The 12,809-nt window shown below is 44.7% G+C and overlaps 1 protein-coding gene across 3 annotated transcripts in view; it reads right to left on the bottom strand.

Annotated features, from left to right (window-relative positions):
- CDC42 (cell division cycle 42) overlaps window positions 1-12,010 on the bottom strand; it is a 49,178-nt gene extending 37,168 nt beyond the window's left edge. Inside the window, exon 1 of one of the 3 annotated variants that reach the window (XM_029064875.2) lies at window positions 11,913-12,010. The gene's annotated coding sequence lies outside the window, so the exon portion shown is untranslated. Of the gene's footprint in view, window positions 1-11,345; window positions 11,405-11,912 lie in introns of those variants that run through there. The other 2 variants (XM_029064873.2, XM_029064874.1) reach the window with 2 other exon arrangements.
- Window positions 12,011-12,809: the final 799 nt, after the last annotated feature.

Genomic DNA, 12,809 nt, shown 5'->3' with positions numbered 1-12,809 from the left:
CCCTTTTGAGAGGTGTTTTAGATATCTCTTGCTCCCTCTAAAGTGTTCCATCTATCTTCATTCCCAAAAAAGTCTCCTTCCCTACCCTGTCAAAAGAAAAAAAAAAGGTCTTTGCTCCTCCCTCTCCAGCCTAGCCTATAGAGAGAGCAAGGACAGGAAATCTTCCTTCGGCTGCCAAAAGAGACAAATTCTTTTAATTTTTAGCCCCTGAATCATGAGTCCAATACCATTATCTTGAAAACTGCTACATGGATCCTATACGACTGAAGAAGAACCTCTGCAGCTATTTCCCAAAATTTTTCCATTGGTCTGCAGTTACCCAGCCACACTCAACATAATCCAGCCCTCTCACCCCACCCAGCTGACCAATTGCTCACTTGCCTGGGCACTTTTTAATGACTCAAAATAGATACTTGATGTCACCCCTGGCTGAGAGATCCTTATTTCAGCCTCGTTAAAACCTCATTTTCTGTCAAGATGACATACAAATCTACTGAGTAATTCATCTGCTGCACGTTTGTCTCCAAAACAAAAAGAAGTCTTACAAAGTAAGAGATAAGAATCCAGAGTCAGAGCTATTATTGGTAAATGAAAATCATTCTTTGCATTAGGAACACCAGAATCCTACAATCTCTCAGAAATGTCATGAATCTTATGTAAGAGAACTGGCAATTCTCGGTGAAACTGACCAATATCATTTAGTCATTTACCGCTACTCCCCAATGTCAATCACAGTTGTGCTGTTCCTTTTTCTCAAGATTTGACCCTGTTTTTCAGGACTGGGGATACGATTTGAAAATAAGCACAACTTAACTGTACAAACTCACTACAGATGTACTTCTTGCCCATCTCTGAAATCATCAGGAATGAAATCTGCTTTCGACTGTGAGGAATTTATTACATCCCATCCTCAATATTCCAAACAGGCTTCCTAGGACTTGTGACAACTGTTTCCTGAAAACTCTTGTCGAGTCCCACTGCAAGTTGGAACCAGTTCTCTCACAGTAACAATGTCGTAAAATGGAGTTTGGTTCTCAAACCAGAATCAGATACCTTATTTTATGTTGTTTTTTTTTAATCAGAAGTCCCTTGGCTTGTGCAGTCCATTACAGATGAGTGGCATGTTGAATCCATGACTGAGTAGTCAACTTTTACTTCATAGTAAATAAAATGGAAGTGTCAACCCAATCAGCTCCCTTGGAGACTCCTGCTCTCTCTAACCACCCCCCATTAGGGCTATCAGCACCATTGGTGGCCTAATGGCAAGAGCACGGGATTGGGGGTCAGAGGTCATGGGTTCTAATCCCCCTCGGCCACTCCCCGTGACCTTGGGCAATTCACTTATCTGTGCCTCAGTTACCTCATCTGTAAAATGGGGGATTGAGACTGTGAGCCCCACGTGAGATCATCTCATTTCCTTGTATTTACACCAGCGCTTTGAACAGTGCTTGGTACATAGTAAGCGCTTAACACCGTTATTATTATTATTTTTATTCACTGGGGCTTCCACACACCCCCGTCCTGCATACCCCTGGAGTTAGAGTCACAAGGGGTTCTAGTGCTACAGTTCCAAAACCCATGGGCTCTAAGGTCAAAACAGTGTAAATTAAGAAGTGTTAAGTCATTCAACTAAACTCAAATTGCCTTTAGTTGAAGACTGCCCATACTGAGATTTCTCACAGTTCAAACTAGAATCTAAACCTAGAAACAAGCACAGTACATTTGAGCTTTTATCCGCAAGTGTTACTCATTCCTACCATCTTGAGAGGCTAACCTGATTGGTATGCACTAAAATTTCCAAAATATGAATCAAATAAACACAGATTCAGAAGACATATCCTGGGACTGTAGATAGCATCTTGTGCCTTTATTTTTAACCTCCTGATCTGTTCCACAGTCTACTGTGATGGTTTACTATCAACAGTTCATACTCCTGAGTTTTTTTATATCTGAAAATAGACCAGTCCTGGCTAGATCCTGATCACTTACCTATTAACTTGAGGTAGAATAGATTTCACAGGTCCATCTGCAAAACCCCAGGAATAATCCACATAAAACACCTTAGCGGATAGTATGGGCATGGGAGTCAAAAGGACTTGGGTTCTAATCCCAGTTCTGCCACCTGTCTTTGTGTCTTTGGGCAAGTCATTTAACTTCTCTATATCTGAGTTATCTCATCTGTAAAATGAGTAACATTGTGAGCCCCATGGATCTTGGACTGTGTCCAACCTGAGTACCTTGTATCTAACCCCAGTGCCCAGTACAGTGCTGGGCACATAGTAAGCGCTTTAACAAATACCATTAAAAAAAAAAAGCTGTCTTTTCTTTAGCACTGATGAGCTTTAGAAAACATTGTCTAAAAAGAATTAAATTGTATCATTTTACATGAGTATTATTGAAGGCGTTTATTAAGCGCTTACTATGTGCAAAAAAAACACTGTTCTAAGCTCCGGGGGGTGATACGAGGTGATCAGGTTGTCCCATGTGGGGCTCACAGTCATAATCCCCATTCTACAGTTGAGGTAACTGAGGCACAGAGAGGTTAAGTGACTTGCCCAAAGTTACACTGCTGACAAGCGGCAGAGCCGGGATTAGAACCCATCACCTCGGGCTCCCAAGCCCGTGCTCTTTCCACTGTGCCATGCTGCTTGACCTTTCTCTTCAGTCATTTAACAGGGACAGAGCAACAAGAGACAGAAGAAAGACAAGTTTATGCTTTAAAGAGAGCAAAGTGAAAATGGATCTATTTCCCTAAGAGCAGATGAAAATGAAAGTGTACAGGCTTAGAAGGGGTAACTTCTGAATGCCTTTGGGAACAAATTTAAAACTCCATGCTAGTGGGTGACCTAAAAACCATAAAGTTTACAACGGAGAATTTTCAATTCAATAAATAGTCCAGCCTCAATTGGACAATGTCATCTTCAAATCACCACACCTGCACTGCTCCACAGAGAGGGTTAATAGGCTCACCTCACCACCTGGTACCTAAACGATCGATCAATAACACTGGAACATTTCCAGCTTGAAATACCAAGCAATCAATGATATTTATTGAGCACTTACTGTGTGCAGAGCACTGTATTAAGTGGGTGGGAGAGTACAACAGTTTAAGTAGACAACGTTTACAACCAAGCTGGGGAACAGACACTAAAATCAATACAAGGAGGAGGAAGAAGGAAAAGGGGATCTAAGTTAGTGCTGACGGAATAAGGTACATAAAATATGTACAAAAATGCTATAGGGAGCTTTGAGTACTTTAAAGGCATAGGAGGGTCAATAGCACTAGGTTGTGGGCAGGGAACGTGTTGATCAACTTATATTGTACTCTCCCAAACGCTTAGTACAGTGCCCTGCACACAACAGACCCTCAATAAATAACCACTGACTGACTAAGGGGGTGGGCATTACAAATTAACCAGAGAAGGAAGGCCTCCTGAAGTTGTGGCATCAGAAGGGCTTGAGAAACAGGAGATCGGTGGTCTGCCAAATTTGAAGTGGGAGGAAGTTCCAGGCAAGGGGAGGACGTGAGCAACAGGTCGAGGGCGGGAGAGAGGAGAATGGAGGATGAGGCGCCATGGGTGGGTTAGCTTTGGTGCCTGCATGTTCTGGTTCCACACATAGCTGTAATCTCATTATGGGCAGGGAACGTGTCTGCTAATTCTGTTGCATCGCACTCTGCCCGAGCGCTTAAAACAGTGCTCTACTAGTAATCGCTCAGTAAATACCATCAATTCATTGGTAGGTAAAAGTATGTACAATTCAGATATTTTTACTTTATTTGCTTTATTTTTTACTTTATTTTTACTTTGATTTTCCCTTTTGTCATAATGTCCACTTGTCCATAATGTCACGTACCCCTCCAACCCAGCTGCCCTAACAGGGCCTGCCTAGTTTCAACTTTGAAGGGGAATGCAGAAGGTGAGTTGATGGATGGGGGCCCACTCTCACCCATCCACTCTCTGTGGTTAGGACAATGGAGCCAAGAATAAATAGGAGAGAATAAAAAGACTACAGGGTCTGAGATAAGAAGAAAGAAGCTACAGAGAAGCATGAAGAGAAGCAAGGAGGGGAAAGAGGACTGAAAAAAGGAGAGGGAGGTTTGTCGTGGGAAACGCTGAGAGGCCCATGCCCTTGGTCAGAGACAGCTCTTTCCTTCCAATCCGCTGGGAATTGTAAATTGCAGAGCACAGCATACATGCTGACGTCCTGCTGCTCGAAGAGATTATGAATCCCAACAACCCCCTAAAGCAACCATCCTCTGGACATCGCTTCCTACACCACCAATGGATGAGGCCCCAAATTTATGGCCCATAGAAGATTCCACTGCCCCCACCACTGTAGAAACAGATTTTGCTTTCCACACTGGCAGTTTTGATGCTGAGGACACCCAGTTCTTCACATATCAGTTATTCCTTGGCAGCTCCTTAAGAACCTCCACAAACAAAAGCATAGGACTGAATGATTCCATATGATTATTTCCTTTACGCTTTCATATTTACTTTGAAGAGTGCTTCAACTACTCCTTTTAATTTCATTTACTAGGCAGTACGGTAGAGATGATAATGATGGCATTTTTTAAGCACTTACTATGTGCCAAGCACTGTTCTAAGTGGGTTGTAGACAGTCCCTCTACCAACTGGGGCTCACAGTCCAACTAGGAGTAGGATTTAATTCTCTCTTTTTTTAAACAGATGAGAAGACAGAGGTACAGGGGAGTAAAGTGACTTTCCCAAGGTCACAGAGCAGGCAAATGGCAGGGCTGGGATTAAAACCAGATACTCTGACTCCCAGATCCACGGTCTTTCCACTGCATCATGTTTCTCTAAAACAGCTGAATTCTTTAGCACTGATTTATTTTTTAAAAAAAGCTTCAGGAAAATACCTCTATCAATATTTATTTTAAAACCTAAATCTCATCCTCAAACTCAGCTTTCCAAGATGCTACTTTTTATTCCATCACTTGACAACCTTGCTAGCCATCAAACTGAACTCCAGCAGGAACCAGCACATTAACATGCGAAATAATCAAGGTGAAGGAACTGGCCAATTACATTTTAAACATTTTAACAGATTGCTTAGCTAACATGAAAGGTGAAAACAGGTTAAACAAGAGTAATTATGTTCGAACTTTTTATCCAAGAAATTCCTAAAATTCCAAATAACTGATTTGATTTTTTTTTGCCTAAAATGAAAATCTCATCCCTTCTCCCTCTTCTCCATTTTTGGGCAAAGGTTTCCAAGCAAAAATGAAATCAAAACCTGTCACTGGACAATGTTGCTTTCAGCAGCCCAATGAGAGCACAGATTGCTATTTGAAACCTAGCATAAGGTTTCTTTCCTGACTTATTTTTTCTCTCCAATACCCTTAGCATAATTTTTTATGCCACCATTTTCTTTTATTTTTCTTATACCTTTTCTCTCTCCAATTCATTCACTCAGTGTAAAATGTTCTCTGCCACCAAAAAAAAAAACCCCACAGATTTCGGTGACGTGTTCAAATTAAATAGATGACATGACTTCCTAACAGAAGGGCCCTGAAAAATGTAGCCCTATTGTCTTAACTTGGCCTCATGGACAGGTCTGAGACAGGAATCAAGTCAAAGTGATGGGAAAGTACAGAATACAACAGTCAGAGACTGTAGGCGTCAGAACACTGCAATAGGTAATTTTAATAGAATTAAGTGGGCCACCCATCTCCAGGATAAATGAGTAAAGGACATGTCAGTGTACTGAGGAACCAAAAAAAATATTTTTTCAGAGGAAGAACTGATACACCAGCTGCACTCAACTTTTAAAAAAATATATTTGTCAACTGTGAAAACGCCCATTTTCTTTCACCTGGAAATTCACCATTTCACCCCAACCCTAATTTACACTCAATAAGATATTCTACATGCAATTTTCCTTGCAAACTCCCACTTAGCCCCAAGTCCTTGGCCTTGAGTCTCTTCCAATGTGGCTTAAAAGTAATCTGCCAAAAAATCAAAATGGTGTGTTGTTGCTTTAAAAAATGCTTTTTGTTAGGCACTTACTATGTGCTAAATACTGTGCTAAGCAATATGGTAGGCAAGCTAATCAGAGCTCAGAGTCCCTGTCCCATCACAGGCTCTCACCTAAAAGATAAGGACAGCAAGGATCTCATCCCCTTATTTTACAGATGAAGAAACAAACACATAAGGGTTAAGTGACTTGACCATGGTCATACAAAAGGCCACTGGCTTAGTCCAAACTAGAACCCAGGTCTCCTGGATCCCTCCTCTACACTTTTTCCTCTGGGCCATGATGCCTGCATGTTGCCATCTTGGAGGAACAGAGCATCAGTCCCAGGAAACTGTCCTGAAATGCCTGAAAGGGATTGTCTCTGTTGCCTAATTGTACTTTCCAAGCGCTTAGTACAGTGCTCTGCACACAGTTAAGCGCTCAATAGATACGACTGAATAAAAGATGCTAAGAGTAGAAAGATCACGTAAGGATTCCATCCCTGCCCTATGGCACAGAATAAACTGACAAAACAGAGCTGTCTCTCTGGAGGGGCTTTTTGGGGTAGTTTTAAATAATGTGGAATGTGAAGGGAGGAATGGGGCTGATCACGAGATTTAAAGCCCTCTCTCAAAATGGCCTGAGGGAAGTTTAGAGATTGGCTGAGATACTGAGAATGCTGTCAGTCCTCAGGGCATGTGACTGCCTCAGCAGGATTCTTCACCTGCAAAGAGTAGAGGGAGGAGCAGAAAAGACGGAAAAGAAATGAGGATGTAGGTGAAGGAAAATCATGGAGGGTTGGTTTGAAATGGAGGCCAAATAACAGTAACAGAAGATATTAATTTATTATAGTCTTATTAAGCGCCTCTCTAAAAGCTGGGCTAGGTATAAGATAATTAGATGGGATACAGTTCCTGTCCCTCCCTGGGTGTGAGGGTGGGAGAACAGGTATTTTATACCCATTTTACTGATCAGGAAACTGGGGCACAAACATTAAGACATTTGCCCAGGGTCACAACAACCAATGGTATTTACTGAGTGCCTACTGTGTGCAGAGCACTGTACTAAGCACTTGAGAGAGTACAACATAAGAGTTGATAGGCATTCCCTGCCTACAAGCTTGCAGTCAAATGGCAGGGACTAAAACTAGAACTAGGGTCTCCCTGGCTGTCGATCAACAGGGAAAGACTGGCAGGAAAGAAAGATAATTTCAGGAAAGAGAGCACCAGAGTTGAATACTTAGAGGCCAGAGATGGAGATTGGTGAGAAAGAGATGGCTCAACCTATGAAAACTAGAGTTTGGATTTGAGGCTAGTGAAAAACATTTAAAATGTTGTGGAAGGAAAAACTAGACAGTTTTACAACTAAAAATTCAGAGATCATGCCTGAAAGAACAAGAGGCATGACTTGTAAGATTATGGGACAAGGGAGGGAGTTCAAAGGAGTTACAGGGCTGCGGGGGGCGTGGGAGGGGGAGGCGGTGGGAGGGTTGATGAAGTATGATGAGGTCTGAGCTTTGTCAGGTTGAGTTTGACTTGCTGTTTAAGACATCTGGCAAGACTTAGCGTGTGCAAACATAGGTCTGGACAACAAATGTCTAGGAATCAGGGACAATTCATTATTTCTCAAATAGGCAGGGGTAATTATGTTCCAAAGATTCCCAACTATCAATTAGGCATTATCAGTGCAACATGGAGAGCCACATGACCCGGGGAATGGAGGATAGAAGGCAAAAGGTACAAGAGGCCAATCCCTCAATCTTTGAGGACTGCCACCAAGGAAAGGTGTCTTATTTTGGGTGTTTGTCCTTGCCTCGTGGGGCTGTACCGGTTTTACTGTTTTCAGCTTTCCTCATGCATCTATAACCAGCCTCCTCTCCTCACTTTCTTAGCCCCCTTGAGAACCAGGGGCCTATGTGTAACTCCCCTGGGTATTTTCTATCACTTCAAAATGTTTGCTCCTGGTGGGCAGGGAGCATGAAAAGTACTTAGAGTGTCCACACAGAGTAAGCACTCAAATACCACTGACTGATCGCTCTGCAGGCAGGCTGAGTGAGAATATTTTCGAGGTAAGCTCAATAGGTTCAAAAGAGCTTGGAGGAAAACGTCATTCAGAAAAACCCCACCTGAGAAAAAGCTAATAGTCTTTAACAGATTATTTTACAAGCCTGACAAAGTTAAACTCCCAGCCACAAAAAAAGGCCTTATAATTAAATGACTCTCACCTCCTTTCCTTGAAGAGGAAGAAAAAAATCAAACAGGACTCCAGTTCAAACACTTAAAGAACAGAATCGGGGGAGAATTTATTTAGCGCATTTTCTATAAAAACAGCTTGTCTTTAATTCCCAAAAAGGACAACTCTCAGTATTTCCCAGATAGGCCAAGCAAGTAATATTCCGAACACTTCCACCTGGTCGCTCTTGGTTTAACCTATTTTTCTTGGTTTAATCATTTCAGAAGTATAGTAGTTGCACAATTATCTGAAGTAAAACATTCACTTGCAGGTCAATTCCTGGAATCTTTTACTGGAAAAACCTGAGATTCGGTCTTGTTTAAAAGTTAGAACATTACCAGACTCCAATAATCTTCAACAATATCTGATGTTACAAATTCTCTAAACTGATTCTAGATTACAGCTGTACAACTGCACAGCTTCCTGCATTGTGGGAGTTGTGAACTGCCTCAATTACAAAAAAAAAAAATTCCTAGCGCAATTGCTGTCACAGCAACAGCAAGCAGGTGTCATTTTTTTTCACACAATGCACAAGAGAAAGCAATTTCTCAGGCCTAGCCTTAACCATCTGAAAATAACTGGCCAATCGACGGTTGAAGTTCGAAGACTGTGCTATTTGTAAAGCACTTAATCTGTGCCAAACACTGTACTGAGCGTTGGGGTAGAAACAAGGTAATCGGGTCCTACTTGGGGCTCAGCAGTCTTAAGTAGGAGTGAGGCAGGCAGTGAATCCCTATTTTACAGATGAAGGAACTGAGGCAGAGAAGTGCCTTGGCCAAGCTCACATAGCAGACAGGTGGCAGAGCCGGGATTAGAACCCAGGTTCTTTCCATTAGGCCACATTGCTTATTACTGCTAAAACAAGCTGTTTCGTTATATTTCTAAAAATAAATATTTATAGCCATAGTTTTGGAAGGTATGATTTTTGAACGTCAAGAAGAATTACACTAACAGGTAGGGCTCCCATTTAAAATGTTCCTGAAATAAGATACCATTTGCTGTAAATGTGTTCCAGGGCCCCTGCACACAACTTAAATCACAAGTGCAACTTAACAGTCGTAACAGGTTAAATATATCTCCTTCACTATTATCACTAATGCAAAAATTCTGATGAAGCCTCAAAATATGGCATGTCTCTGTTTACACCAAAATTAGCATGGCTCAGTGGAACGAGCACGGGCTGGGGAGTCAGAGGTCATGAGTTCGAATCCCCCCTCTTCCACTTGTCAGCTGTGTGACTGTGGGCAAGTCACTTATCTGTGCCTCAGTTACCTCATCTGGAAAATGTGGATTAAGACTGTGAGCCTCACGAGGGACAACCTGATTACCCTCTATCTACCCCTGCGCTTAGAACAGTGCTCTGCTCATAGTAAGCACTTAAATACCAACATTATTACTACTATTAAAACTTGCTCCTTCTTAAAATTATTTCCCAAGAATGAATCCAAGCTGTTTGCTTCGCACAAAAAAGCAACAGAAAATTACTTGTTCCAAAGTGAGGGGACCATACCTGCAACCGAGCATTACACAATTACCTCTCCCTTGTTTCAGAACCATTTTCAAAATCTAAAACTGCACCTTGCCGGGGTTGATGACTTTACGGTCAAGCAAAACACAGGTAGACAATTCCTTTTTTTTTTTTTAAACCATCGAAATTTGAAATGATTTTTTTTTTAGTATGACCTAGGGCCTCTGAAAAACTACTCGTCGTTAAAATAAATTCCAAGTTAGGGCCTAAAGTTAATCTTGAACTACCAAGATAAATAAATGAAGACGCCTATAAATGTGCCCTTATCGACCTTTTACACCGTCTCCTTCCAATCAATTCGCAGAGTGGATTATTGGTGTTCAAAATGGCAGCCCCTAGTAAGAGAGAAGCAGCTGAATTGCTCTCCTCTCCCCACCGACATCAGGGGCCTGGAGATTCACCCGAGAATATCTCAAAATCCTCCCTTCAAATCTTATTTTTTTCCACCCCCTTTCCTTTTCCGCTCCCTACCTGCCTGAACAGGTTGCGCACAGTGTGAGCTTCCTGGCCCTCAAGATAAACTGGGGCTCAAATTCATTCAGTCGTATTTATTGAGCTCTTAACGTGTGCAAAGCATTGTCTTAAGCGCTTGCACCGGAGGCAGCCACGAACTTGCATCGGGGGAGGTTAAAAGGGAAAGTCAGCCGTATTTATTGGGCGCTTAACGTGTGCAAAGCATTGTATTAAGCGCTTGCACCGGAGGCAACAACGAATTTGAATCAGGGAAGTATAAACGGGAAAAATCATTCAGTCGTATTTGTTGGGCGCTTAACGTGTACAAAGTACTGTATTAAGCGCTTGCACCGGAACCAACCAACTTGGATAAGGGGAGGTTCAAAGGGGAAATCATTCAGCCGTATTTATTGGGCGCTTAACGTGTGCAAAGCATTGCATTAAGCGCTTACACCGGGGGCAGCAACCAACTTGAAAAAGGGGAGGTTCAAAAAATCAGTCAATCGTATTTATCGAGCGCTTTACGTGTGGAAAGCACTGTATTAAGCGCCTGCACCGGAGGCAACCAACTTGAATCAGGGGAAGTTAAAAGGGAAAAATCATTCAATCGTACTTGAGCGCTTTACATTTGCAAATCATTGTATTAAACGCTTGCACTGCAGGCAGCAACGAATTTGAATCAGGGGAGTATAAACGGGAAAATCATTCAGTCCTTATTGGGCGCTTAACGTGTGCAAAGCACTGTATTAAGCGTTTGCACCGGAGGCAGCAACCAACTTGAAAAAGGGGAGTTTAAAAGGGAAAAACCACGACCCTGTTTTCCAACGACGGATTCTTCGCCTCCCCCGCCTTGCCCCGACCCCCAGGCCAGACGTATTAGACACCCCCCAAAAAAGGGGGGACAAAACACCCCCAAAACGCTCAGGCTCCGGCAAATCCCGACGCTTAGCAGTTAAAGAGCCCCCTCTGAGCTCCAATGACGTAATCTTCCACCCTGCGTTACTCCGGCCCTTCGACTCCATCAAGGACAAAGAAAATGCGCCCAAATGGGATGGAGCTCCGGGAGGGGGGCCAAACCGAGGTGGGCAAGGGTGGGGTTAGAAGGGGGGGGGGGGTGTAGGGTGCGAATCCTGCAAGGGGGAAGAGGGCGCACCTGCGAGGTCCGCAAAATGTCGGCCTGGATCGAGCAGGAAGTCCCAGCTCCACCGAGGACCGGCCCGGGAGGACGAAGAGAAGGAGGAAGAGGAGGGGGAGAAAGAGGAGACGCCCCCCGCCCCACCCCCTCGTCCCGGGCCGGTCCTGCCTGGGTGTGCCCCCCTTCCTTCCGCCCTCTGCCAGGCCGCACCCCAAGCCTCCACCCCCCCTGCCCACCTCCCCCCAGCTCCCTTCTCGTCCCCCCCTTTTCAGGGTGTCCCCCTCTTCCCCCCCCCATGAAGGCCAACCCCCCCCTCCTCAACCCCGGGTCCCCCCAATCCCCCAGGGCCCCCCATCCCCGCAGCTCCCATAGGCCTTTGCGCCTCCCTTCTTGACCAGACTTTGGTTCACTTCCTCCCCCTGCCCCTCGGCCGGTCCTGGCCCCCGGGAAGGACCGTCCCCCATGGCCGGGTCCGGCCCCGGGGAGGCCGACGAGCGGCGCCCCCTCAGCACAAAGGGTCAGAGGTCGAAGGTCAGGGGGTCGCTGCCACCCCCCGAAGGCAGCCCCCGGCCGCCCGTCACTCACCTCCCCTTCTCCGCCGGGGCGTTGGCGGCTCGGCACGGGGTCTCCTGGGCTGGCGGCGCAGGGGCACGTCGCTACGTCATCACGCACGAGCTGACGCACGCGGGGGTGGGGGGAGGAGGGCGAGGCCGCTCGGGCATGCGCAGTGAGGCCTCCCCGCCCGTCCAAAGGCCCTGCCTTCCTCCTCCCTCCCAGCCCCTGACCTTGGGCGAGGCGCCCATCTGGGCCTCCGTGGCCGCCTTCGTTCATTCAGTCCTCTTTGCTGAGCGCTTACGATGTGCAGAGCACTGGACTAAGCGCTGGGAACGGACAAGTCGACCACAGAGGGAGAGAATCCCTGCCCAGTGAGGGGCTCACACTCTAACTGGGGCAGACAGCAAAACAAGTAGTCAGGCATCAATACCATCAAAATAGATAAATACATTCATTCAGTAGTATTTGTTGAGCGCTTACTATGTGCAGAGCACTGGACTAAGTGCTTGGAACGGACAATTCGACCACAGATGGAGAGAATCGCTGCCCAATGAGGGGCTCACACTCTAAATGGGGCAAACAGATGGCAAAACAAGTGGTCAGGCATCAATACCATCAAAATAAATACATTCAGTAGTATTTGTTGAGTGCTTATGATGTGCAGAGCACTGTACTAAGCGCTGGGAACAGACAATTCGACCACAGATGGAGAGAATCCCTGCCCAGTGAGGGGCTCACACTCTAAATGGGGAAGACAGAAAAACAAGTAAGCATCAATACCATCAAAATAGATAAATACATTCATTCAATAGTATTTATTGAGCACTTACTATGTGCAGAGCACTGTACTAAGCACTTGGAACAGACAATTCGACCACAGATGGAGAGAATCCCTGCCTAGTGACAGGCTCACAGTCTAAACGGGGG

The sequence above is a fragment of the Ornithorhynchus anatinus genome, chromosome 5 (genome assembly GCF_004115215.2).
Source record: "Ornithorhynchus anatinus isolate Pmale09 chromosome 5, mOrnAna1.pri.v4, whole genome shotgun sequence".
NCBI lineage: Eukaryota > Metazoa > Chordata > Mammalia > Monotremata > Ornithorhynchidae > Ornithorhynchus > Ornithorhynchus anatinus.
The sequence above is the reverse complement of the archived record's forward strand: the minus strand, read 5'-3'. Positions and strand labels throughout refer to the sequence as shown.